This window comes from Chinchilla lanigera, unplaced genomic scaffold (assembly GCF_000276665.1).
Source record: "Chinchilla lanigera isolate Chin_1 unplaced genomic scaffold, ChiLan1.0 scaffold00053, whole genome shotgun sequence".
Lineage (NCBI taxonomy): Eukaryota > Metazoa > Chordata > Mammalia > Rodentia > Chinchillidae > Chinchilla > Chinchilla lanigera.
Genome location: NW_004955454.1, coordinates 7,044,073 through 7,068,890, shown reverse-complemented (window position 1 = coordinate 7,068,890; position 24,818 = coordinate 7,044,073). Strand labels below are relative to the sequence as shown.

General features: G+C 47.7%; 1 protein-coding gene across 1 annotated transcript in view; it reads left to right on the top strand.

The window, feature by feature from the left end:
- The window catches only part of Iqsec3 (IQ motif and Sec7 domain 3), a 101,174-nt gene that overhangs the window by 10,600 nt on the left and 65,756 nt on the right, over positions 1 to 24,818 (top strand). The window contains exon 2 of the mRNA XM_013520013.1: positions 18,399 to 18,482. The gene's annotated coding sequence lies outside the window, so the exon portion shown is untranslated. The remainder of the gene's footprint in view (positions 1 to 18,398; positions 18,483 to 24,818) is intronic.

Sequence of the window (24,818 nt, the reverse complement as noted above, 5' to 3'; positions counted from 1 at the left end):
CCCGCGCGCCCGGGCTCCCGGGGTGGAGGGGGCGTGCTACTGGGTCGCGGCTCCCCCTGGCTGCTGCAGCGCCCCGGGCCTGCCCCCGCCCTGCTACTAGCTGGACCCTGCACGTGCCCCAACGGCAGGCCTTCCCAGGCCCCGGCCCGGGCTGGAGAGAGCGGATCCGCCTGTGCACTGGGACTCCACCTGTCCTGGTCTTCTTGGATCCAAGACACCCCCGCTGGAAAAGAATCCCAGCCCCTTCTTCGTCTCCGCTTATTTTTATTTGTGTTTTGCGGAATCGCAGTCCCAGAATTTCAAGCGATCTTCTGGCCCAGCCTGTAACGGAGCACTGTTCAGTATCTGTGAATGTGGCTCCGGGTTGTCCCTTGGTTCTGTCATTTACTAACAGCGTGGTCTCGAGCAGGGGCAGCCTTGGGTGTCTCCCGTATCAACTGGGGGACGGTGCCAATCTCGTGGGATCGCTGTGACAGTTCCGGGGGAATGCCGAAGCCAGCCAGGAGCATAGCGAGTGCTGTTGTCTGGGGACCCTGCCAGCGGTAACAACTGGCCAGAAGTGCTTTTGGAAAGTAGGGCTCCTCCTCCTTTTGATTTGACAACGTCTGGGATATTTGAAGACAGCTAGCTTTCCCTCCCTTGCCTTCCTGCCCCACCCCACCTTGCTATCATCTCTCAGACTAAAACACCAAGTTCTGCTGCCTCTTACTCCGCGTGGCTCCGTGGGTGGCTCTGGCTCACTGCTGTCACTGATCTTTCAGAACGTGGCACCTGCAGCCCAGGGGGTGTGGCCGGGCCAAGCTGCGCCAGGGAAGCCCTTGTGCTGGTTGTGGGCCCTGCCCGTCTGGGGCTGGAGCCCACTGGCCTTCTCAGCCCTGCAATGGGACCCTCCCAACCTAAGAGCAGCTTAAAGCACCAGGGCTTTCTCACCGGAAGGACAAGGACGCTGGCTTCGGCTGCCTGCACTTGTGCCGATGGCTTCTGTTTTTCTACCAAACATGCTCGGACTCTTTTATACAGCCCTCTTGCCTTGCATTTCTTCGATCTGGTTATATTCTTTTATTTGTTTTGTTCCTTTCAAATAGGTAACACACTGACTTAGTAAAAGACGCAAGAGTTTACAGTGAAGTGTCTCTCCATTTTCTAACCTCTTGTCACTGCCCCACCCCAACCTCTGTTAGCAATCTCTATATATCTTTCCAGAGATTTCCTGTTTACTTTGATTATCTGCCCTCATAATGTATAGTAGTGATCTTCCCATGTTCAGTATAGAGAGAGTTGTCTCGTTCTTTTGAATGCCTGCAAGGTATCCCATGGCGCCACGATGATTCTACTTTTCCTTCCTGCGGAAGAAGGCGAGCTCTAGGTGGCTTGTTTCTGCATCAACATTCAGGCTGGGTTTTTCTGAGAACTAGGGTAGGAGATAGGCAACCGTTACTGAGGAGCTCCGTTTGAAATAGCCTCTCGAGCTGTAGACATGCTTCAGACATTGGCACATTGCAGTAGAAATAAGATTCAGGAGTGTGCTTCTCAGCCTGAAGGCTCTCTAGCTCAGCTTGTTTTTTTGTGTGTGGGCGTGTTCGTGTGTGCAAACTGTTGTATACATACAGTCTTGGGAGTAGAACCCAGAGCCTCACACATGCCAGGCAAGTGCTTTACCACTGAGCTATGCCCCTAACTTTTTTTTTTTTTCTTTCCTGAGACGGGATGTGACTAAATTGCCACATTGCAATTCTTCTGCCTGCCAAGAAACTGGGATCACAGACAGGAATTTGATTCACTTTTGTGCCCCGGGGCTCCCTTTGTGGTCAGCAGTTGTGGAGATCAGAGAAGCTGTCAGGTATTATACAGAACAAGCTGAAGACAAGTCCTAAAGCCACCTCTTTCAGGAAGGCCTCCTGAAGTGACCTAAGGAATGAACTGGCAGTCTTGCACAAGGTTGTTTCCTTCTCTGCGTAAGCATGTATTTTCATGGCATTTGTATTCCTTTATTCTCTTAAATATTTGTTATATTTTCTAGGTACCGGTTCCTTCTCCAGGCACTGGGGTATAGCAGTGAAAAAAACCTCCCAAATCCTTAATGAAATTCTTTTTCTTTTCTTATCTTTTTTTCCTCCCTACCTGGGAATGGATCCTAGGGCTTTGTGCATGCTACAAAAATGTTCTATCACTGAGCTACACCCCAAACCCCCTAATGTTTCTTGTTAGGGGCCTTGAAGTCTGTTATGAAGTATTAAGCTTTACTTTAAAAAAAACTGGGTACCACTGGATAATTTTGAGCAGACAATGCTTAAAAGGAACTTTGGACACTGAGCTGAGTTTGGGTTGAGAACAGACTGAAGAGGGAAGGAAGAGAAAATCAGGGATAGGAGTTGTTGCAAAATCCAAGTAGGTGGTAGAAGTAGCTGGGATGGGGGCAATATTATAGTGCTGAAAGCGGTGATAAGCTGCTTGGGAAGCAGTACTTCCAGAGGGATTAATGAGCAAAGGAAAGAAGGGCTGGAGCAGAGTCTAAGGTGTGACCCAAGGTCTTAGAAGGATGAGGTGGGAAATCTGGATAGTCGAGATTTAGACGATTAAGTTTGAGATGCCCAGTACACATTGGAGTGGAGATACAGAGAGAGCATTTGGGAGAGGAGTGACAAGACTAGAGAAAGATCAGGGGCAGAGGCTACCGAGTGGGTCAGTGCCAGGAGGTAGACAGGAGCAGCCACAAGGAGGAGGAGAAAAGTTCTGAGAAGCCCCAGGTGTTCTAGCAAAGAGGGCCTTCCTGGAGGAGGATTTGAACCATAAGAATCAAACGCCGCTCACATGCTCAGTAGAATGAGAAAGAATTGCCCACTGGCTTCAGTAACATTCGGGTAATTGCTGACCTTGAAAGCAGAGTGTGGGTGAAGTGACATGAGTAGAAGCTTGATTAGGATGGGTTTAAGACAGAAGGGAAAAGGAAGGGGGTTTGGGAGACAAATCGACCAAATGTAATGTGTGGACCTTGATTAGGTCCTGATTCAAAGAAAGCAACTGGAAAGACATTTTTAAGGCAATCAGGGAAATTTGAACACAGATGAGGCATTAGCTGAGATTAGAGAATTACTGTTAATTTAGGTAGGTGTGATAATGATACTGTTATTATATCTCTTAAAAGCTCTTACCTGTTAGGGATACATTATGGGTGAAATGAACTTTCTGTGGTTTGCTTTAAAATACTCCAGCAAACTCGGCCATAAAGAAGGATAAATTTGAGTCATTCATAAGAAACAGATGGAACCTGAGACCATAATATTAAGAGAAATAAATCAGAGAGCATAGGTTAAACATCACATGGTTACTCTAATATGAGAGTACTCATATACAAATAATACAAATAATTTAATACAAATAATTTAAAGAGCAAAATGAGAGAGATGGTAGTCTCTCTTTGGACACTGAATGCAAATAATTTAAATAGCAAAATACTAATAATTTGAAGAGCAAAATAAGAGAGATAGTAAGAAATAGGGAGATAAACTCTGGGATGAGAAGTGGGTCAGCAGAAGGCAGAGCTGGGGGGACGGTGTAAAAATGATCAAGGTGCAGTATGTATATGTCCCAGCTTGCCAAGATGAATGTAATAATTATGTCTCACAAACAGACACTAATTTTTAAAAAATTTAAATAAAATACTCCAACAAAACATTTGGTAGAAGATTAGCAAGAGATATGATTGAAGTTTTCCTAATTAAAAAAGATACAAAAGATAATGGAATAGAGCATAATTGCAGAAAAATGAGTGTAGAAAACACAAAAGTTTTGTAATGAAGAGGGGTGAAAAATGAGGCAACAGGTTTAGGAGGAAAGGGTTCAGCACAGAGGATTATTTTTTACAGAGGAAGAAATTATAGCATGTTTATTTTGTCAGTATGTTAGCTAACGCCACATACCAACCATTCACCACAGAAAAGGTCTGTATCCCGAGTGTTGCAGAGAAATGAAGAACAACTATAGGAAACTAATTTAATTACTTTTTTTGTTTGTTTGTTTGTTTTTCTGGTACCGGGAATCGAACTCATGACCTTGTGCTTGCCAGGCAGGCGCTGTGCCGCTGAGCTAAATCCCCAGCCCCCATTTAATTACTTTAAATGCATGGGAAATGTGCCAGTGAACTTACTGTAGGCTACATACTGTGTTAAGTGTGTGACAAATCTTCTCTCAACGTGTCCTAATAAACTTTATGAGCTAAGTTCCACCCTACATTTCAGGCCACGTAAGATTATTTGTGCAGTCCAAACCTGGGCAGTATGGCTCTGGCATTCAGTCCTCTTAACTGGATTCTCCCCTGCCTTCCAGTACAGGTCCGAGATCATTTGCATGTGTTTCCCCAGGGGTGTTTGTGCAGCTGTACTGCCCCAGCCTGAATGGGTGCAGGGAAGGAGTGCAGCCAAGTGTGCTTAAATGAAGCTCTCAGGGGATTCGGATGCAGCTTCCTGCTTAAAATCCATTAGAAAAGATCAGACCGAACACAGCATTTGTCAACACATGTACAAACATTTGTGCCAACACTGCACGTAATTAGGCTGGCCGAGGCTGGGGAAAATTCAGATGTGATGTACTGCTCTACAAGAAAGGAAAGCGGGAAGGAGTTGAGTGTGTTCGTTAGGGATGGAAAATTTTACTTAGCTTCCTCAAGGGCAAAAGTTATACATGTACATTCATTTAGCAAGTATTTGCTGAGCCCCTGTTACATGCCGGGCTCTGCTGTAGGCATTGGAAATTCACCATGAGCTGGTCAGACAGACCTGCCACCATGGAGCTCACATTCAAGAAGAGAAAACCGATACCAGCCAAGTAACTCTGCACATGTGTAATCTAAATTCATGAGAACTGAAAGAAAAGTAAGGGCATGACTGGGAAGGGTTGTTTTGACAGGCTATACCGCCCTTAGGAGGTGTCATTTTAGCAGAGAGATTAAATGAAACAGTCAGTGGAGGTATCGAGGCTCAGCACCCACTGCCAGGCCCACGCTGCCTGTGTGTGAGTTTTGAGAAGAACCCTTCTCCATGAGCAGAGCATTCCATTTCCCTCCTCCAGTATGGGGACTTAATCCAGAGCCTTCACATCGAGGTACATCCTGGGCATTTTTTACTTTTTAATTTTAAGACAGGGTCTTTTTAAATTAGTAAATTGCCCAGGCTGGATTTAAACTTGTGATCTTCTCTGTCTCAGCCTCCCTGAGCGTTGGGATTACAAGCATGCGCCACCACACTCAGTGTGGTTTTAATTCTTAACTTTTAGTGCTCCCTCTTGTTACGTTAAAAACACAGGAAGTATTATCAGTCAGTGAGGCACTGGTCAGTCACTTGCTTGTAAACTGTTTCCACATGCTTATTGTGTAGACTATTGTCATATCTGTTTTGCCATGTGAAAATAGCATGCCATCTCCTCTTCCACCATCCCCTTACAAGTTATTTTCCTAACTTCTCATCTGCTAGATGTCATATGACAGGTGGTGTCCTACACTGGGCACAGAGAGGAATTGATCACAGGAGTGGCTCTAAAAAGTTCATTCTAATCTAGGCAGTTATGGCATGCATATCAACATCAGGGATCCAGCACAGAATACTTGATATGCATCCTGTTGGTGAGTTGGGAAATCCTCTAAGGAGGTTTAGAGGTGAGTGCTTCTAGCCCAGGCAGAACTGCAGGCCGGCAGTGCTGGGATGGACATGAAGACAAACCAGGGGAGACCTTGCAGGAGAAACATCTGGCAATGGCCCTTGCAGGTTGGGCAGCATCTGGATATCTGGAGTTTGGAGGAGCCTGGAATCTCTGGCTGAGGCTTGCATTACCCTTAGCGTAAAGCAGGGCTACGGATCCAGGTTCTGCCATCCCCACAGCACTGCGGTGAAACTTCTGAGTGTGTTGCCCATGGATGGGAGAAATAATTGATTCTGGAGCCAGTAAGGGCACTCTAACTGGGCTGGGGATGGGCTAAGCACATTAAATGCATTAGCTCATCAGGCATCACAGTCATCCTTTGAGGTAGATGTTACTATCATGTAGTGTGCTATTAACAGGTCAGAAAACTGAGCTGAAGGCAGGTCAAGCCCGAATAAAAAGTGGCAAAGGCAAATTTTGAATTCTGGACTGCCCAGACCCCACGTCAGGGCACGGTCAGGTACAGGCATTTTCTTTTATGCCTTCTGTATGCTAGGTATTATGCTAAGCATGGCATAGGTTACTCTGCTTGACATTCAAAACAGCCTAGTAAGGTTATTTCTTTGATGATTTCTACTGGACAGTTGACACCAAGGCTGGCAAAGGTCAGATAATCTACCTGTGGGTCTGCGGCCCTTGCAGTGAGCAGACAAGGCCTGAATATGAGTCTTCTCAAATCCCCAGCCTCCTGGCTTTCCTGGAAACCATGCCACCCTGAGTGGTTTGAGAAGAGGCGTCCATGAAATTCCTTCACCAGAGAATTCATGGCTCCATGTGGGACTTTTCTAGGCCCAGAAGCATGGCAGCTATAACAAACTATTCTCAAACTTGGTGTTATAAAAGCAACCTAAACTCAAAATACAGCTAAGCATCAGTTTGGCTAAGAAATCTACAGTTTGGACCGGGCTTATTAGGGAGGCTTGGCTAAGACTGGCACACTCAGTTTTGGGATGGTCGTCAAGTGGCTGGCAGGTTGGTGTTGCTTGTTGGCTCCTATCCACACAAGGTTCTCCGTGGAGCTGTTTGGTCTTCCTCCCAGCATGGTGGCTGGTTTCCTCATATTTCCATGAGGCACACCAGGGCAGGCCACTTCTTTAGAAGTCAAGGAATAAGACATTTCAAGAAGCAAGTTTTGGCAGTGAATACTGCAGGACAGCTGAGTCAATCTGGGGCAGAGAAGTCCTGCTAGATTGGGCAGACAGGGTCCCCAGGGGGAAAGTTCTGCCAGGTTCTATGGAAGAGTATATAGGTAACAGCTACTTGGCAGGAGATCAAGGTGCAAAGCGGCTCATGCAAGCAACAAGCAGCAATTCTTTCTGGAATCTGGCTGAGGAAGGAGGGAGAAAGTGTAACCAGAGGAGAATTGTGAGAGAACTGTGCTTTTAGGATTTGAGATTTGAGCATGTTTATGTGCTAAAGAGAAAGGGCCTGTAATAATAATGACATTGACAGCCAGCAGGGGAAGAGAGGAGGTGAAAATAGGATGGGACAGGCCAAGGAGGTGAACACCTCTTCATCAAAGTAAAAGGGAGGGTGGCAAGGGTGGCCTGAAATTAGGCATATTGATAACAGCCTAAGTTTAAGTCCTTTACAAGTTTTAGCTCATTTCATCCTCAGACAACCCCTTCAAGAAGTTCTGCTATTGCTCTGGTTTAGATGTTGTTTGTCCCAGTCAAAACTCATGCTGAAGCTTGGCTCCCAATGTAACAGTGTTGAAAAGAACTGGGCCCTTTAAGGGGTGGAACCTGGTGGGAGGCGATTGAGTCGTGAAGGGATTACTGCTGATCTCAGAGGAATGGATTAGTTCCCAGTGGGGCAGATTAGTTTCTGGGAGAGCAGGTTGTCTTAGTTAGTTTGGCCTCCCCAGCTTTGTTGCTCCCTTTCTCACCATATGAAACCTCTCCAATACACTCCTGCCATGCAGGGTCACCCACCATGTTTGGATATAGCCAGGGATCTCTTACCAGAGCCAGCACCATGCTGTATGGGCTTCCTCGCCGCTGGAATCTGGAGCCAAATAAACCTCTTTTCTTTCTACATGACCCAGCATCAGGAATTTTGTTAGAGTGATGCAAAATACATTAAGACAATTATTACCACTGTTATGGTTGGGGCAGTTTGTACAGAGTCATTAGAAAAGATTACTCAAGAAGACTTCCTATAGATGAGAAGAAAGGAGGGCTAGGAAGGGCCATTGCTGAGTGGGTGACAGACAGCTCCTCTCTAATACTGGAGCACTGGATGAGGTAGGACTGGATTTAGCAGTTACAAGTAAAGGCTTTGGGTTAGAACGTTCTATCATATTTGTGAAGGAGAGGGAGGCTTTGGTGTTTTTTTCAAAATTACACCTCACGGGCATCCCGAATACAGAAAGCAGACCGAATCAGACCTTCATGAGTTGAAGTGGAAAGCGCTATGCTCTGCCTTTTCTACTTTCCCTTGACTGAAATGTGGTCCATAGAGCAATGGGTGGGGTTCTGGAGATCTTCAGAACATAGAAAATGCAAAGCCACCCTCTTCTTCTTCATATGGACATTCTCCTTCCCCTTGGTGTTGGGGCAGGGCTGGAAGAACTGGCCAGCTGCCCAAAGGAGAGTGAGCAGAGTGTGGAAGCAGAGCAAGTGCGGGCCAATGGGAGCACCATGTGGAGGCGTCAGCCTCCGGCAGGCTGGGGCAGAACACTGAGCCTGGCTGGATGACCCTGTCCTGGAGGTGAGCAGGCCAATGTCCCTGTTCACCTCTGGCAGCTGGGACAACTGTAATCACTTATTGAGCCCTTTCCATCTTTCTGTGGAAGGCGCGTCAGTGTCACTCAGCACTGCTGAGCATAAGGAAGCCAGCCTGGAGGAGGGAGGGGGGCCAGGGGAGGATGGGGGGAGACGGCCAAGAGGATATCCTGGCGGGGCTGCTTGCAATGAGCTGTGCTTGTTGGGTTCCTCAGCTGCGGTGACTAACAGTATCAGTACTAGCCGTTATAAGAGTTTGCATCTGCACAGTTTATTATGCTTCTCCCAAGGTGGTTTCACAGCCACAGCCTCACCGAACCCGCACAACTCAGCGAGATAAACAAGGCGGGTCTCAGAGCCTCTTCACCAGACCTGAGGCCCCCAGCAGTGCACAGCGGAGTGGGGCTGGCTCTTTATCTTCAGCTCAGAGCTGTTTCCACCACACCTCCCAGGCTGTCTCAGCCCTCAGCTAGGCCCATCTTTCCCCATTCAAGCACCCCCCACCCCACCCCGACTTTCTCATTGTCCCCGTTTCTGGCCCCCTGCATTCTTTGGCTCAGTGATGAGCCATCTGGTCTCTGAAATGCAATCTAGCAGTGGGAAGAGGGAAAAACACATTGTCTGTCTTCTGCAGCTTGGAAAGGGGTTAATGAGATGATCTGGCACAATGAGGGGAGGGAAATTAAACATGATTCTAAGGCCTCTGGAAGTAGTAGGAAGTGAAAAGGAAGAGGAAAAGATTTTGGTCTTTTTCTTTTAAAATAAGTACTATTAAAGTTACAGTCAATGAATTCACCCATGTTAAGTGTATAGTTTAATGAGTTGTGACAGATGTCCACAGTTGCATAACTTCTATCTCAATCAAGATATGGAGCATTGCCATTACCCCAAATGACCCCTGGTTCCCTTTTGCTCTTAGTCCTTTCCCTCCCACCTTGCTACAACTTTCTCTCAGCGTAGTTTTGTTTTTTTCTAGAATGGCATACAAGTAGAATCACACAGTGTATAGACTTCTTTGTCTAGATTCTTTCCTTTAATATTGTGCTTTTAAAGTTTATCCATCTGGGGTCATGTGAGCTAGTTCCTTTTCACTGAATAGAATATAGTTCATTGTATGGATAGACTACAATTTATTCATCTGTGAACCAGACAATAAACATTTAGATGGTTGCAGACTATTTTCTGCTATGAACACTGACTGTTGTAAATAGTTTTATGTCATTATGCGTTTTTATGTATCTGGGGTAAATACCTAGGTACATATTTGCAGAGGCACATGGTAAGTGTGTGTTTAACTTTATAAGAAACTACTGGACTGTTTTCCAAAGTGTTACACCATTTTGCATTCCCACTACAAGTGCATGAGTGTTCTAGGTGCTCTACATGCTTATCAACATTTGGCACTGTCTGAAATTTCAGCCATTCTGTTAGGTTGTGATTTTATTTTATCATGGTTTTAATTTGTGCTTTCCTAATGACTAATGATGTTGAGTATCACCTCATGTGCTTATTTTTTATTACTATTTTTCTTTGGTGAAGTGTCTGTTCATTTTTTTTTTTTTCATTGCTGAGGATTAAACCCAGGACCTCATGCATGCTAGGCACATGCTCTATACTGAGCTACACACCCACTTCCCTTAGTACCACACTTTCTTAATTAAGGCAGCTCTATTTCAAGTCTTGAAGGCACGTAATATAAATCCTACAAGTTGTTTTATTTCTCAGAGTCCTTTTGGCTGCGTAGCCTCCCACATCCCTCAGAATAGACGGTGCTTCTGAGAACATAAGGGTAGCTTTTTAGCCTATTTATCATGTTTAGGTACAGACCGCGTCTTGGAGAAGGTGAGAAAATCAAGAGAAAGTGGAAAAAAGAAACTGAGTCTTTAGGCTGTACCAGCATTGATAGGGTTAGTGGTAGTGAGGGTGGGATTAGGGGAGATGAGTGGAAATGGTTTTATGATTTCTCTCTTTCTCTGGAGCTCAGAGCAGCTCCTTCTGAGAGATTCCCCAGGTCTTTCCTTCCAAAAGAGGAAGCTGGGAATTAAATCTCCTATCCTCACCTTGGCGAAGAGATGGCTAAAGGGCCCTCTTTCAAAGCTACCCCTGGGATTCTCTTGCTGGGAGACCCCTCCCCTACCCTCTGCCCAATGCCCCACCACAGTACTGCAAAAACCATCAGTTTTTCTAAACCATTCAACTATTTTAATGGCCATGCAGTGGAATTTTGAGCCCCCTATAAGTTTTGGAGGCTGGTGCCTGTGAAAGCTTTCCTGAGCTCCTGGCTGTGCTTCCTGGTCTTCCTGCAGCCAGCCAGCTGGCCTTGGCTCCCTGGTCTTCCCCTGGCCACACCACTCTCTCCACTCACTAGTTCTTTAAGTAACAGAGTCCTTTTCTGTGTCAACCTCAGCCCTCCTCTTCCTTTGGATCTACACTGATTCTCTGTTGCTTCTGTCTTGCTTGGGTGATTCCTGAAAGCTCCCTGAGCCAGCCGTTCATCACTGGCCCAGGAACACAGCCTCCCACTCAGCTCCTCGGCCACTCAGCTCCTCGGCCTCCCTGAGTTCTCCAGGCTCTTTCCTACCAAGCCTCACAGCACAATGAGGGATGTGCGACCAGCGAAAATCCTATTCTAGTCCCAGAGGCTGCCTCACACTTAGGTTTTTCCACATTTGTCCACAATCCAGCTGCTCATCAATATCCATCAATTTGGGAGACCTGGGATTGCTACACCACAGAGAACTAAATTCCGTCTCAAGTCGTAGGCCCTGTAATGAGAGTCCAAGGGAAAAGCTTTGGGCCTGGACACCACAGACTTCTAGCACTTGGAATTCTGAGAGCTGAAACCTGAGAGTGATCATGGTCCTTTTTCTAGAGGTGGACTCTCTGCTGCCCATTTCTGCCCCCTCCAGCTCCAGCACTCCTGGGGCCACAGCCCACATGCTACACTGAATGACACCACGGAAATGACGTGACGCGGTGGTCCTAACAGAGCTGCTGCCAAGCTGCTGTGGAGCTGGTTGGGGGCTGTGTGATTCCAAGGCCTGCCTTAACATTCCTGTGTACCCTGGGGAGTTCCGCACCCCCAAGTGTGGCAGTTGTACTCTAGGGCCTACGGGCACCATTCTCCCTTGCTTCCCTGGTAACTACAGGAGCAGAAAAGCCTGGGTCGTAGGCGCTCTGCGTAAGCTCCCAGCATCTTAGGGGTTTACTCAGCCTGCACTGGGCCTCAGCTTCCATCCCAAGGAAAGGAGAATGCCCTGGGGTGCAGAATCTGGTCCAGATGTATGTTCGGGCAGCAGGCTCTGCGAGTGGCTGGCTCTTGCTGTGTTGAGGGGATGTTTTCTGCCTCTGGGTGCTCGCAGAAGGCAGCACTGGTTGACTTCAAGAATGCAGGAAGCACCCTGGCAGAAGACAGTGTTCCTCTTTTCTTTCTATCATTTGAATTGATGAAAGGATGTAGCTGGGTCAGGAAAGTGAATGAATAAAAGGTTCATCTGTCTGGCCTTTGCCTTTTGTGATGCACTTTACACTCCTGTGGTGTTTGCTCCCCTTAAAAGCCCTGCAGGGTTGCCATTATCCTAGTCTGACTGAGGAGAAAACTGAAGCTTTGAAAGACCAGAGACTTGAATGAACACAGACAAGGGTTGTGATCTATGCGTGGAGAACTGGAGCTCCTGGCCTCAATCCCACGAATTTAGCTGGTGTGGGTGGTAGCAAGACCGTGGGCTGGCCCTGGAGAGTGAGGAAGGCGTTCTTGATCTTTGGAGAGAGGCAGACTGTGCTCAAAGCCACTGGCCTCACACACAGACGGGCTCTGACGGTTCACCCAGCACCCCAAAGACCCTATCTCTAGCCTCCTGTCCCTTGCTCTCCTTCCTAGCCTCTGGTGTCCATGTGCCATGCTGGTGGCTGTCAGGAAGGATGAAGGAGACGGAGGCAGAGAGAGGAAGGACCGCACTGTTCAGATTAGGGACTCAGAGAAGCTGGAGCACAGCATCAGGCTACGCTTCTGGCAGAGAGGGCACATGAGGCCATGGTCCTTCTGTCCACTTCCACGATGGTTCCTTTCCAGCCTCAGTCTAACAGGAGCTCGTCAGTGCCTGGTGATCCAAGCCTGGTGAGGAAATCAATGCCCACTGGCCAGAAACCTCATGCAGAAGAGTCATGGGCGTGATGCTTACAACCAGCTCGCCTGAGACTCAGCTCTGCTGCTGACTAGCTGTGTGACTTTGGGCCATGCACTTATCTCCCCTGAACCTTTGATTCCTCGTTTGTACAAAAGGGGGCTGATCGCACCTACCACAAAGAGTTGTCATGAGAAGCAAGGTGATGTATACGAGTGCTTGATATTTTCATCAGTGGCTCAGAAACTCACTCTACCTCGGCTCTCTCACCTTTGAAGTGATGAGAAAGTGCTTTTGGATGCTGAGGTTTTGTGAGAATTAGCAAGTTAATGTGTGACACGTGGTTAGAACTGTACATACCACGTGATAAACACTACGAAGTGCTAAGACACGGTCATTAGTATTTTCTTTCCCATTTTATCATCTATCACCTTCCATCTATCTATTATCTTCTACTATCTTCCATCTACCTATTATCTATCTATCCATCCATCTATCTCTCTATCTATCCACCTATCCATCTATCTATCTATCTATCTATCTATCATCTATCATCTATCTATCTGTCATCACCTGCCTACCTATCCATCTATCTGTCATGCCTCTATCAACCAAAGCTCAGACTTTATTTGTATTTCACCAGTTTTTCCACTATTGTCCTCCTTCTTATCCAGGACCGCATCTGTCCAGGGTACCTTGCGACAGTCTTCATGTCTTCTCTGGTCTGTGAAAACTTCTGTCTCTTTGTAGTTTTCATGATGTTAACAGTTTTGAGGAATGTCAGCCAGGTGTTTTGTGGAGTGTCTTTGATGTAGAACCTATATTGTCTGCCATTTTTCTCACCCTTGGACCACGGTTATGGGTTTTGGAGAAGAACACGTAGAGAGAAGGTACCTGTTTCATCATGGCTCCAATTTTATTATGAATGGGAAGGAATTCCTCGGCTCCTTCTGATTGGGTTCTCCTTTGGGCAGAGGGAAGGGACATCCACAAAGCTGAAGGTAATGTTCAGCCAATGGACTTAGACCATGGCCTTGGATAGGGAGCTGGTCAGAGGCAGGCAGAGCAGTGCCTGCAGTCCAGCATGGACTGGATAGTAGGGGAAAGTGAGGTGGGGCTCAGGGAAGGAGGCATAAGAGGAGCTGCAAGGGAGGACTTGGCAGATGAGCAGAAACCCCAAGAAATATTGCTCTTGTACCCCAAGAGCACGGTCAGCCTTAGTCTGGGGTACAGAAGGTCAGGCACATTCAGGCTGTTTTACTCCTTACTTGTGCTGGTGCAGCCAAAGACTGGGGACCCTGGCATTCCTTTTGGACTACCCTCCATGCCTGCGTGGAGGAAAGGCTTGCAGCCGTGGAAAGAAGCCTCTGAGAAAGGAAGGCAAGGTCAGAACAGCATCCCCCAGGCATTGCTGTGCCAGCAAGTGACGGTGTCTCTGTTTCCCAAACTGCCGGTGCTGTGGCCTCGGATAAGCTGTTTCTTTGCCTGCCCTCTTGGTAGCTTTTGTCAGGAATCTCAAATGTGCCCTGGCATAGGCACAGCTGGTGGCTTAGAACTGGAGGTGCACATAGCCACACCAACGGCTTTATCTCCACACTGGGTCCCCTGTCCCTTCACTCTGAGCCATCCGGTTCCTGCCCTATCTCTTCTCTTTCCTTTTCTTCAGGTCAGGGAGCTCTGGGTGCTACCACAAGACCTTCTGGCTTCAGGAAGTTCTCCAAGGCTCTGATTTGCCCCAGGAACTCTGGGACAGTGGGAAGGGACATTGGGGATGCTGGAAAATGGACCAGGGACTAACCAGGGGACAACTATAAATAGTGCTTTTCACTCGAAGCCTGCTTTCTCACTTGTAAAATAATGGATCAGGGTTGGTTTTCATTTTCTATAGTATTTATTTGTGTATTTATTTAATTTATATTTTTCTGCAGTGCTGGGAATAGAACCCAGGCCTGGCATGTGCTACACATACACTGTACCTCTGAGCTGCATCCTCAGTCCTTGCCCTTCTAAAATTTTATATTAGTTGTGTTAGTATTTAATTTATGTTTTACAGATTACATATAATTTATATTCAATAATCAGTAAACTTAACAACAACTTGCAACAAAAATTGCTCATAAACTGAACACAGTGGCATACACTTGTAATCCCAGCTACTCAGGAGGCTGAAGCAAGCAGATCATAGTTCAAAGCCAGCCCGGGGAACCTGATGAGACCCTGTCTCAAAATAAATAAAAAGGGCTGGGGTGTAGCTCACCATAAGACCTCAGGGCATAAAATTCTTTCTCATGATCTCATCCTGGAACAACATCAGTTTTTGTAATAGTTTCTGACACTTTTCAGTCCTTTAGGTACATTCAATTTTAATGTATTTACAGTATATATCAGTCAGCTTTTCGCCACTGTGACCAAAATACTTAACATACACAACTTAAAGGAGGAGAGGTTTGTTTTGGCTCACGGTTTCAGAGGCTGGCTCCACGGCACAGACATCATGGCAGAAAAGTGGGGCAGAAGAAAGCTGCTGAAGTCATGGTGTCTGTGAAGCACAGAGCAGGGGATGAGCCCAAGAGGAAAGCAACAGAAACCAGATATAGTACCCAAGGTCACCCTCCCATGACCTGCTTCCTCCAAGTATGCCCCACCTCCTAGGAGCCCATGCAGCTGTGAACTCACCAGTGGGTTCACCCACAGGTGAGATTCCTCACTGCCTTAACAATCCAGTCACCTCTCCAAGAGTTTTAATCTAGTCAGTCTGGCAATCAGGACAGTAATAACATAAATGAGAAACACTTCCAGTTGCCATCATATCAAGCACTATTTTTCCTTTTCCTACCTCCACTATCTTTTTTTCCTACTCTCAACCTGCTGTGGTAGCCAATGTTAAGACTTAGGTTGCACTCATAAAATATAGTGCATTCACACAGAGCACATGTATAAAATTTGCATTTGGGGGAGAGGGTTCATATTTGTTTTACAAAACTAGGACCGTAATATATGCATTTCTCTGAAAATTGCTTTTTGTATTTAGTCATATGTTCTGTAAATCTATCCAGGCCAAGAGATACAATGCTACCTGATTCTTGTTCAATGGTACATAATTCCAAGTTATGGATATCAAAATTTATTCAACCACTCTATGGGAGATGGTAACCTAGGTTGTTTCTGGTTGTCCCCTCCTGCCACCAAAGCAGTGCTGCCATAAGTATCTGAATAAATAATTTATGAACCACTACTTCCATTTCTGCAAGTATAAAATCCCAGAAGTGGAACTTCTATGTCAGAAATCATATTTCCTTTTTAATTCCCAAAAAGAATGGTAAAAGTTTGTGTCTACACAGGTAGCACCTGAGTATTCTTTCCCCACAGCCTCACCAACACTTGTATTTAGCAGTCTTTTTAATGTTTGCCAGTCTGATGAGTGAATAATAGCATTTCAGTACTACTTTAATTTGCATGAATTAGTAATGTGGGGATGCCTTTCCACATGTTTATTAGCTCTTCGGATTTCCTCTTCTGTCAAGAGCTATTCACAATCTGCCTATTTTTTCTCCTGGGTTTGTCTTTTTCTAAGGAGTATGTTGGAGCTCAAAGTATTAACCTGCCTTCTGTCATATGTGGTACAAATATGTTTTCCTAGTCTATCTTTTTTTCATATATAGGGTCTCACTATGTAGCACAGGCTGGCCTTGAACTCACTATGTAGCCCAGGCTGGCCTCAAACTCACAGTGATCTTCCTGCCTCAGCCTCCAGTGTGCTGGGATTACACGCATGTGCCATTTTTCCATACGAAATGTTTTCATTTTATATATATATTAATTCATAGCTTTGCACTTTTCTGTCTTGTTTTTAAAATCTCCCAAACTCATATATGCTTGTTTTCTTCTGAAAGTTTTCTCATTTAGACATATACTTTCTTGGCATTTATTTTTGTCAAATTAAGATAGGTGCCAGTATTACCTTCAGCTACAAGGAGAGCTAATCTCAGCATTTCAGTCTATTACCTCAGAGTCTAGGGGCTCCCAAAATGCAGCAGGGAGGTGGCTAGCAAAATTGAGGCTGGGATATCTAGGAAGAGACTGTAGACTTCCCATCCCCCAACCACAGAGCTGTTCTGGCTTTGTTATTTCACAAAATGGGCTTCTAATGAGGGTTTAGTTTGGACAAATGTTCTTAGTTCAGGCTAACAAAGTCTGAAGACCCTTTTCATATAATCTCTGGAGACTTTCCAGTTCTGACATTCTCTGGTTCCACAAAGCCCAGGATGGAGACCAATCAGTAAGAGAGAGTAGGTGACAGATCCCTGTAGCTTCATCCAAAGGTGACTGCAGTATTAACTCCCAGGTTGGCTCAGTGTGGCTATCAGGATCACAGCATTTCAGAGCAAGAAGGGACCTTAGAAATCTAGTCTAGTGATTCGGGATCCCTGCTCCCTGTGTTGGTTACTTTTCTTTTGTTGTTGAGATAAAATACCAGACACTCAAAATTAAGAAAGGAAAGGTTTATTCAGCTCACAGTTTGTGGCAGTTTCATTTCATAATCATCTGGCTCCAAGGCAGGGTGGCATATAGCAAAGGGGAAATAGTTCATGGTGGCTGAAGACAGCAAATCAACAAGAGCAAAAAGGGAGGAGAGCCAGAGAAGACTCTTTCTGTCCCTTACATTGCATGCAGGCTACCCGCCCTAGGGTGGGTGTAGCCATCACACCCATAATCCCAGCTCTAGACAATAAATCAATCACAAACTCTAGATTCAGCTGCCTTTTTTTTTTTTTCAGCTGCCTTTGAAAGGCACTCCCCATGACTGCATGAAGCTTTGGGGGGACATCCAGACACAAATCATAACACTCCCTCTTTTTATTTTAAAGAAGAAAAAAAAATAACAAAATAATAACAATGAAGACAAAAACAATAAAAACAATAAAGGATTTCAAAACAAGATGATAGGAATTAACAATGGTTGTTATATTACATATTGTTATCTTCAGTGAAGTTGCTCAGATTAACAGATGTAAGAATGCAAGATTGACCAAGCGATTAAAGACAATAATAAATAATAAAAAAATTAGAAATGATACAGAGCTTCATTAAACAAGATGGTAGGAATTCAGCAATGGTTGTTATACTGCATATTGTTGTCTTCAAATTAGTTGTTCAACACTCCTTTTTAGAATCACCTGGACATTTATAAAAGGTCCTGGTCCCATGGATCCTGCCAAATCAGATGACTTAGAGTCCTGAGGGTAGAACCCAGGCAGTGGTATTTTTAAAAATCTGGTGATTCTAATATGCAGTGATATGTATTGTATCACTGGCCAGCTATAAAGTTGGTCCTGGAACTCAAATTCCTGCTTCCTGGGTTGGCTTCCTCTTTTATATCAAACCAATCCTTCACCAAATACCATGCCTCAGAGTCTTAGCTGGCAAGATGAAAGTCTCCATCTAATGCTCTGTGTCTTTGCATATGATCGGTTTGAAGATGTTTAGTGCATGCAGATCTTGCAGGACCTTAGCAGGGCACAGCATCATGAAGAGCTGGGAGAAGAGATAGAGCAGGACAACTGGTAAACCCTCCCTACAGTGATGGGGGTCCAGAAGCAGGGAGCCTGGGCTGGCCATGGAAGCTGCCTACAGCAGGTGGCATTTAAAGTGCGCCTATAGATGACTGAAGAAAACTTGGATAGACACGACCCAGTGTGTGCACTTCCCTGCAGCAGTATTTGGCCACCCGTGTCACACAGGGGCTCAGGTGGCAGAGAAGGGTAGCAAGGGGTGAGACAAGAATGCATCAGCATGGGGCAGAGCTGGCCCAGTCTGGTTCACCATGCTCTGACCTTCTCTGTTCTGCCCACAGGAATGAGACCGTGCTGCACCAGTTCTGCTGCCCAGCTGCTGACGCCGAGCAGAAGCCTGCCTGCTCCGACCTGGCCTCCCACAGGTGGGACCCGGGGGCCCTTCCTCCCCACGTCCGCCCACAACCTTCCCTCCTCTCAGCACATAATTCCTGGGCCTTCTCTGGAGTCTGGCGTGGCTTTGTTTGTTTTCATCTCCTTCCCCTCGTCCACGGCCGTACCACTCTGAACACGCCCGATGCCCTCATCCCCTTCCCCCCTTTCCGTCTCGCTTTCCTTCCTCAGGACCCAGATGAACCATTCCTAACATTTGAGGTCATCATGCCCTGTCATTCAAATCCCAAACGCATGCTTCTTCCTTCTAAGGGGCTGATATAAAATATAATTTTGATAAACACCAAGGGATACTATTCTGATAGCACACATGTCATATGGCGGAGTGTTTGAGCTCAATGGACCCCAGACCTTCCTACCCTCCTCTTACACCAAAGATTCACATTTTTCTTTCTAACTTCCTCCGTCTGTGGAGGAGCCAGGGTGACTGGCTTAGTTTTGAGGATTTCTCAGCTCTGGCTGAGTTGGCCGACCCCTGGGAAGGAAGGGGTTGTTGACAGGCAAGGCTCGGTGTCCTTGTTCTTCCGGGTCATCCCTACTCCTCTGTCTCCTTTCCTTGCGCGCCTCTCCTCCATGCCGTCCCTACTCTGCCGGTGCCCTCTCTGCGTCCTGCCCTGTGTGTCTCCATTTTTCCTCCTCCTTGTCCACGTGAAGTCTCCACCTGTCACTTCCATCCACTCTGTCACTTTGTTATCTTCCTTTTCCCACCACGCTTTTTGTCTCACTTCTGCAAATTCCTCTCTCTTTGACTTGTTCTGTACCTCACTTGGATTCTGGCCTAAAATGAATGCTGTCACCAGTCTCCTGATGTGAGAATGCATTGAGGCAATTTATGTAACTCCCCAGGCCTCAGTTTCCCATCTGTAGAGTGGGGCTTGATCTGTCTAGAAAGTAGCATTTACATATAGTCTCATGACCTTTCAGCTGCTCGGTGAGGTCAGACCGCCCAGGTTATTATCCTTGTCTTACGTGAGAGAAGGTTGCAGGTCCAAAGACCCACGACCTGTCTGTGCTCACTCAGTAAGTAACAACGCCTGCACTTGTGCTTGGGGCATTTTCCTCCCAGTGCTCGCCATTTTACTGTTTCAGATTCCACTACTCTATGATATTTTCCCCTTCAGTCCTTAGAAATGACTAGGTAGTCATCAGAGGTGGAGGCTGTTGACCTAGGGGTACAGAAAAGCACCCCTGGAAGGCATTGGTACTTGATTCCCCATGAGGGGAGATCAGCGGAGGCCAGAGAAGGAGGCAGGACTCTGAGGCGGAGACTATGGGGGGCACACCTTGGGAGTCCCTAAGTCTGGGGCTGAGGGAGGGATGGGAGCTCCCTGCGGCTGGTCTGGTGCTGCGTTGACCCTTTGGGTGGTCTCTGTGCCTAGTTTTGGGCCAGGCCCAGGAACTAGAGACAAGCAAGGCCCACTTGGAGCCTTGAGAATTCCCCATCTAGTGTCACAGTAGGGTACCCCCAACTGAAAATGATTCACTTAGAAATCAGAAGGAAGGAGGAAGTGGGAGAGTGAGAGGGAGAGAGGGAGAGGGGTACCCCCAACTGAAAATGATTCACTTAGAAATCAGAAGGAAGGAGGAAGTGGGAGAGTGAGAGAGTAGAGGAGAAAAAGGAGCAGTGGAGCTCCAGGAAGCACAAAGGTGGCAAGGGAGGAGGAGGTAGAAGCACTCTGGCTCTTTCCTGTGACACTTCCTGGATCTCCTTCCTAAAAATGGCCTTTCTTAGCAGGAGAGAAACTTGCCTCCCACCCCATCATGTCAGCTCACCTCAGTGAGCATGTTATGGATGCCAACTAAGAGAGGCTGTGCCCATGCTGGGTAGCTCACGCTCAGGAAGCCCAGGCCTGCCAGGGACAGGTGACAGGCGTCTCCTTCGGGTCTAGCATGCTCCTGTCACTGTCTCCTTCCTGCCCCTCATGCTCCTCCACATGCCAGCGCTCCTCTGCCTGCATGCAGCCCCGGCTCAGGCGGGAAGGGGTGGGAGGAGTTGTGGTACCCCTGCAGCATCTGAGAAGTTAGGTTATGAACAGGCAGGGGAGGGCTGTGGGGAGAGGCCCTCATGGGGGCCAAGGCTCCAAAGGACTAGCGTTGTGTCCAAGGTTTGAGGTGGATGCCAAGGAGTCCATTATCTTAGTTCCTCAAATGTTTGTCCCTTGTCTTCCCCTTGGAGGTGCAGGCGCTGAGGCTGGGGCTGGTGGTGGGAGGTGGAAGGTGGGAGGTGGGAGGGTTTCCATAACGTTCACGGAGGGACCAATAAGCCCTGCCCTTACATGTGTCTGTGTAGGGCAGAGAGACTGGCCTCCAGGACGCCTGGAGCTTCAGCTACTGTTTGTCTTCAGTCCCTGTTGTTCCAAGTCATGTGTCTGTCTGTGCGGTGTGTAATTTTCTAGAGCCTGTTTGTCTGTCTACACATTTGTCTGATGTCGGTGTCTTGGCTTCTTTGGGAGGAGGCCTGTGGATGTTTTCCTGTGAGAGAAGGTTGCAGGTCCAAAGACCCAGGACCTGTCACAGGGCATGTGTCCATTGGTCTGTTTGTTCTTGGCTTCCCAGGGAATTCTGTCCTAAGTTTTCTCCCGCCAGACTCTCAACATCCCTGCTCCCAATCTTTGCATGACCCCTTCCCACGCGGTCACTTTCCCTGAACAGGTGTCCCACCTCCAGAGAGCGTGGCCCACACTTCCCAGGGAGTCATCTAGGAGTAGGTCACAAGGTCAAGGCCCAGGCTGAGGTCCTGGCACAGGAGGGTGGGCACGGAGCCCCTGGGCCCCTCTGGGGCTGTGAGGCAAGTCCTGACTCTCCCTACTTGCCAGTCTCCTTCCCAGTTACGGCCTCCTCTGAAGACTTCGGGAATAAGCCAATCAGTCAGTCTCCACAGGCAATCCCAGTAGGGAGCCCAAAGCCAATCAGCCTGCCTTCCAGGTCTTTGGTGTGTGGATGCAGCCAGCTGTGGGAGTTCCCTGCCTGCCTCTGCGCTCTGGCTGAGGCCAAGGTCAGCATGAGTGTGCGCTGTGTCTGCCCCTCCCTGGCCTACCCCACGCTGTCAGGCTGAGAAAATGTCCCTTTCCTGAGTCTCTGAGGGCTGTGGCAGCAGCTCACCTACCTGGTCAGCTGTTTTAGCCCAGCCAACCCTCAGCCAGAGGAAACTCAGCTGTGTCCCAGAGACCCTGGGACCTCTGGCATGCTGACCAGCTCCTAAAGAAACATAGAAGCCTCAGCCCTGGAGGTTAGGACAGCCTTGCTGGGGGCTGGGACGGCCTTCCTCAACTACCTGCAGGGGAGCCTGCCAGGGAGCAATGTGGCCCAGAGTGGGAAGATCTACATGAGGAAAGTCTGAAAGCTTTTGGTGTCTGTGGAGGGGTGGCATGGGGGGGTGGGGCGTTCAGGGAGTTGCATACAGTGAATGCATCAGCCGTGAGCTGGTGAAGGGCTCTGAGGCTGGATGACCAGGCAGGATTATCCGGGGATCCACTGGGCCTGGATCCCCACATGGGCCGGAGCAGTCACCCCATGCCTACCAGGGTAATTGGCAAGTGAGGCCCCTGCAGCCCCGTGCCAGGCTTTTCCTTCCCAGAGGTGAGAGAGCTCATGTTGCCCCTCCACGCTGTTAGCTAATGGCAGGACTCTATTCTGGGGAGCTGAATAGGCTTGTAATTGCAGTCCTACTTGGATCCCACTGGTCCCCTCCCTTCTCGGCTCTCAGTGACACTGGGAACAATGACCCTGGAGCTGGCCAGCTGCCTCCCAGGTGGAGCAGAATTGCAGCCCATTTGTCTCTGTGGGCAGTAATGGGGCTGAGAGGAGGAAGATTGGCTTCTACTAAAGTAATGGGAGGAAGGGGCAGGAGAAGGCAGGGCAGGGGAGGGAATAGAGCAGCTCCTATGCTGGGGCAGCGAAGGAAGAGAGCACCTGAGTCCTGGGGGCGCTCTGAGCCCCAGCGGCTGGAAATGACTCCTTCCTTCTGATATTCCTTCTCATTCACTCCGCCCTTACTCCTGGACAGAAGAGACACTGCTCTGTGCTGAACACGCCAGGGCTGCTGCCCCATGGTCTGTGAGATAGATGCGGGACCACGGCGAAGGAACCACTACTGTGCCAATCTGGAGCTGGAAGCAAGACTCGCTCCAACATGTAGCCTCTTTCCCCAGAGGTGCTGGTGGGAGGTTTTCGGGTTTTTTTGTTTTTGTTTTTCTCAAGAGAAATCCTAGCCATTTCATTTGGTTTTAAATAACACGTGTTTCTTCTGATTATAAGGTATGCATGTTAGTGGTTGGAAATATGGAAAACACAACTATGAAGAGGAAAATAAAAATGGAATCAAATCAGATAGAATTAATTACTGTTCAGATTTGAGCATGCAAACTTCCAGTGTTTTACTTTTCTATGCATTGAGGTTTACATTTTCCTACCATCAAAACTTTTTTGTAGGCTGGATTTCCCACCTAGTGTGCTTTGTCAGTTTAGAGAGAGTCCCCTCCCTGCCCCTCCTGGGCCCCACATTGCCCTGGGCACACACATGGCTTTGTTATCTGCTCCCCAGCGGCAAAGCAGGGTCTGCAGCGAGGCCTGGGGCTTGGCTGGAAGCTGCATGGCAGGGACACCCTTCCAAGAACAGCCGTGAGGGAGAGCCCTGCATTTGCCCTCCTTAGCGTGGGCAGAACACCCACCCGCTGGCTGGGATGGGCCTGGAGCTTGATCAGTGGACCAGCCAGTGTTTACTCAGTGATTACAGGGCAATTAAATTCTCAATCGATACAGTTTAGTTCTCAGCAGCTGGGCTGAGGCGCTTTTCTGCAACACGTGCCTGCTCTAGTAGTTGCTCTGAGGTTCACTGGAAAACCTGCTGTTTCCTGGTGGAGGACAGCAGCCATCTGGGTGGCCCTGGGCCACGTGGCACTGCATGTCTTCCCTAGAGAAGTAAGAAATGCCCCTGGCCACCAACTCTGAGGTCTCTGCATAGTTGAATGGCGAAGACCAGGAGGCATGGGAGCGTTTGTCTCCTGTAGGGGTCAGTGGTTAGGTAGGAGTGGCCTCTGGAAAGGTTGGATGATGTGATGAATCCCCAGGAGGGCCCGCGGTGGCAGGAGCAGCTTGCCTGCCAGTGGGACCCCAAATGGGTCTTCTGGGGTTGAAGGATTCTGGGGTGTGGCAGGAAAGAGGCATGCAGTAGGGTGGGCTTCCTTGTCATGTAGGCTCTGAGGAGCTCTGTAATTACAAAGAATGCACCTGGGCTGGGATCCATGCCTGAGATGACCGTGTACAGATGGCAGAAGAATTTGGTCCCGGAGTTAAAGAAATCCGTCCCCTGTGACCTGTCGCTTTCCCTTTCCATGTTTTTTGCCCCATCTGTGTCTTCCTTGCCAGACGGAGAAGGCCCCAAGCCCGAGAGATGCGTCAAAAGATGATCTTTGGGGGAGAATATTAAAATATTTCAGAGTACAGGCTTCATCCCTTATCTGAAATGGGTGGTCCCAGAAGTGCTTCAGGTTTTAGATTTTTTAAAAATTTGGAAATATTTGCACATATACAATGAGATACGCTGGGGCTGCGCCCCTGGTCTAAAAACAAAATTCATTAATGTTTTATATACTCCTTATACTCACAGCTTGAAGGTGATTTTATACAACAGTCTTAATAATTTTGTGCATGAAACAATTTCATAGTTTGCCATTTGCCACTTGTGGTACCACAAAAGGTTTCAGAGTCTGGGGATTTCTGTGCTTTAGAGTTTCAGATTGCGGTGCTCAGCCTGTTTTAGACAGTTCTGTCTGGTCGTGACTTTGGGTTTTCCGTTCAGGAGGCTCTCCTGAGCCGGATGTGAAACTCAGGTCTGGCGAATGTCCTCATGCAATTCCCCCTCCCAGGCCTTGAGCGAACCCGTAAGACCAGCCTCTCCACTGACCCAGGTTGTCACTAGAGGGCTCTTAGGAGGCTAACCTGTCCGGTTCCGACAGACTGCTTTCACTGATGAGGAGGGTGACTAAAGAATTCCTTCTAGCTTTGCATTCCTATTTTATGTCTTCCACCATGAAGAAGGAAAGGTGCATACTCACCACCATATATCCAGCACCTGCTCTGGACTATACAGCTATTACCGTATTTAATCTTTGGTAGAAACTTGTGAAATAGGATCACTTTCACTTTACAGATGAGGAAACTTAGTGTCAGGGACCATGAATATCTTGTCCAAGGGCCATATAGCTGGTAAAGAGCAGAGAGCTAGGATATGAGCCTCCAGCCATCAGAATCAGGTGCCAGCAGGGGAAATGTCACGTATATGAAGGGACAGTGAAGTGGTGGGGAGG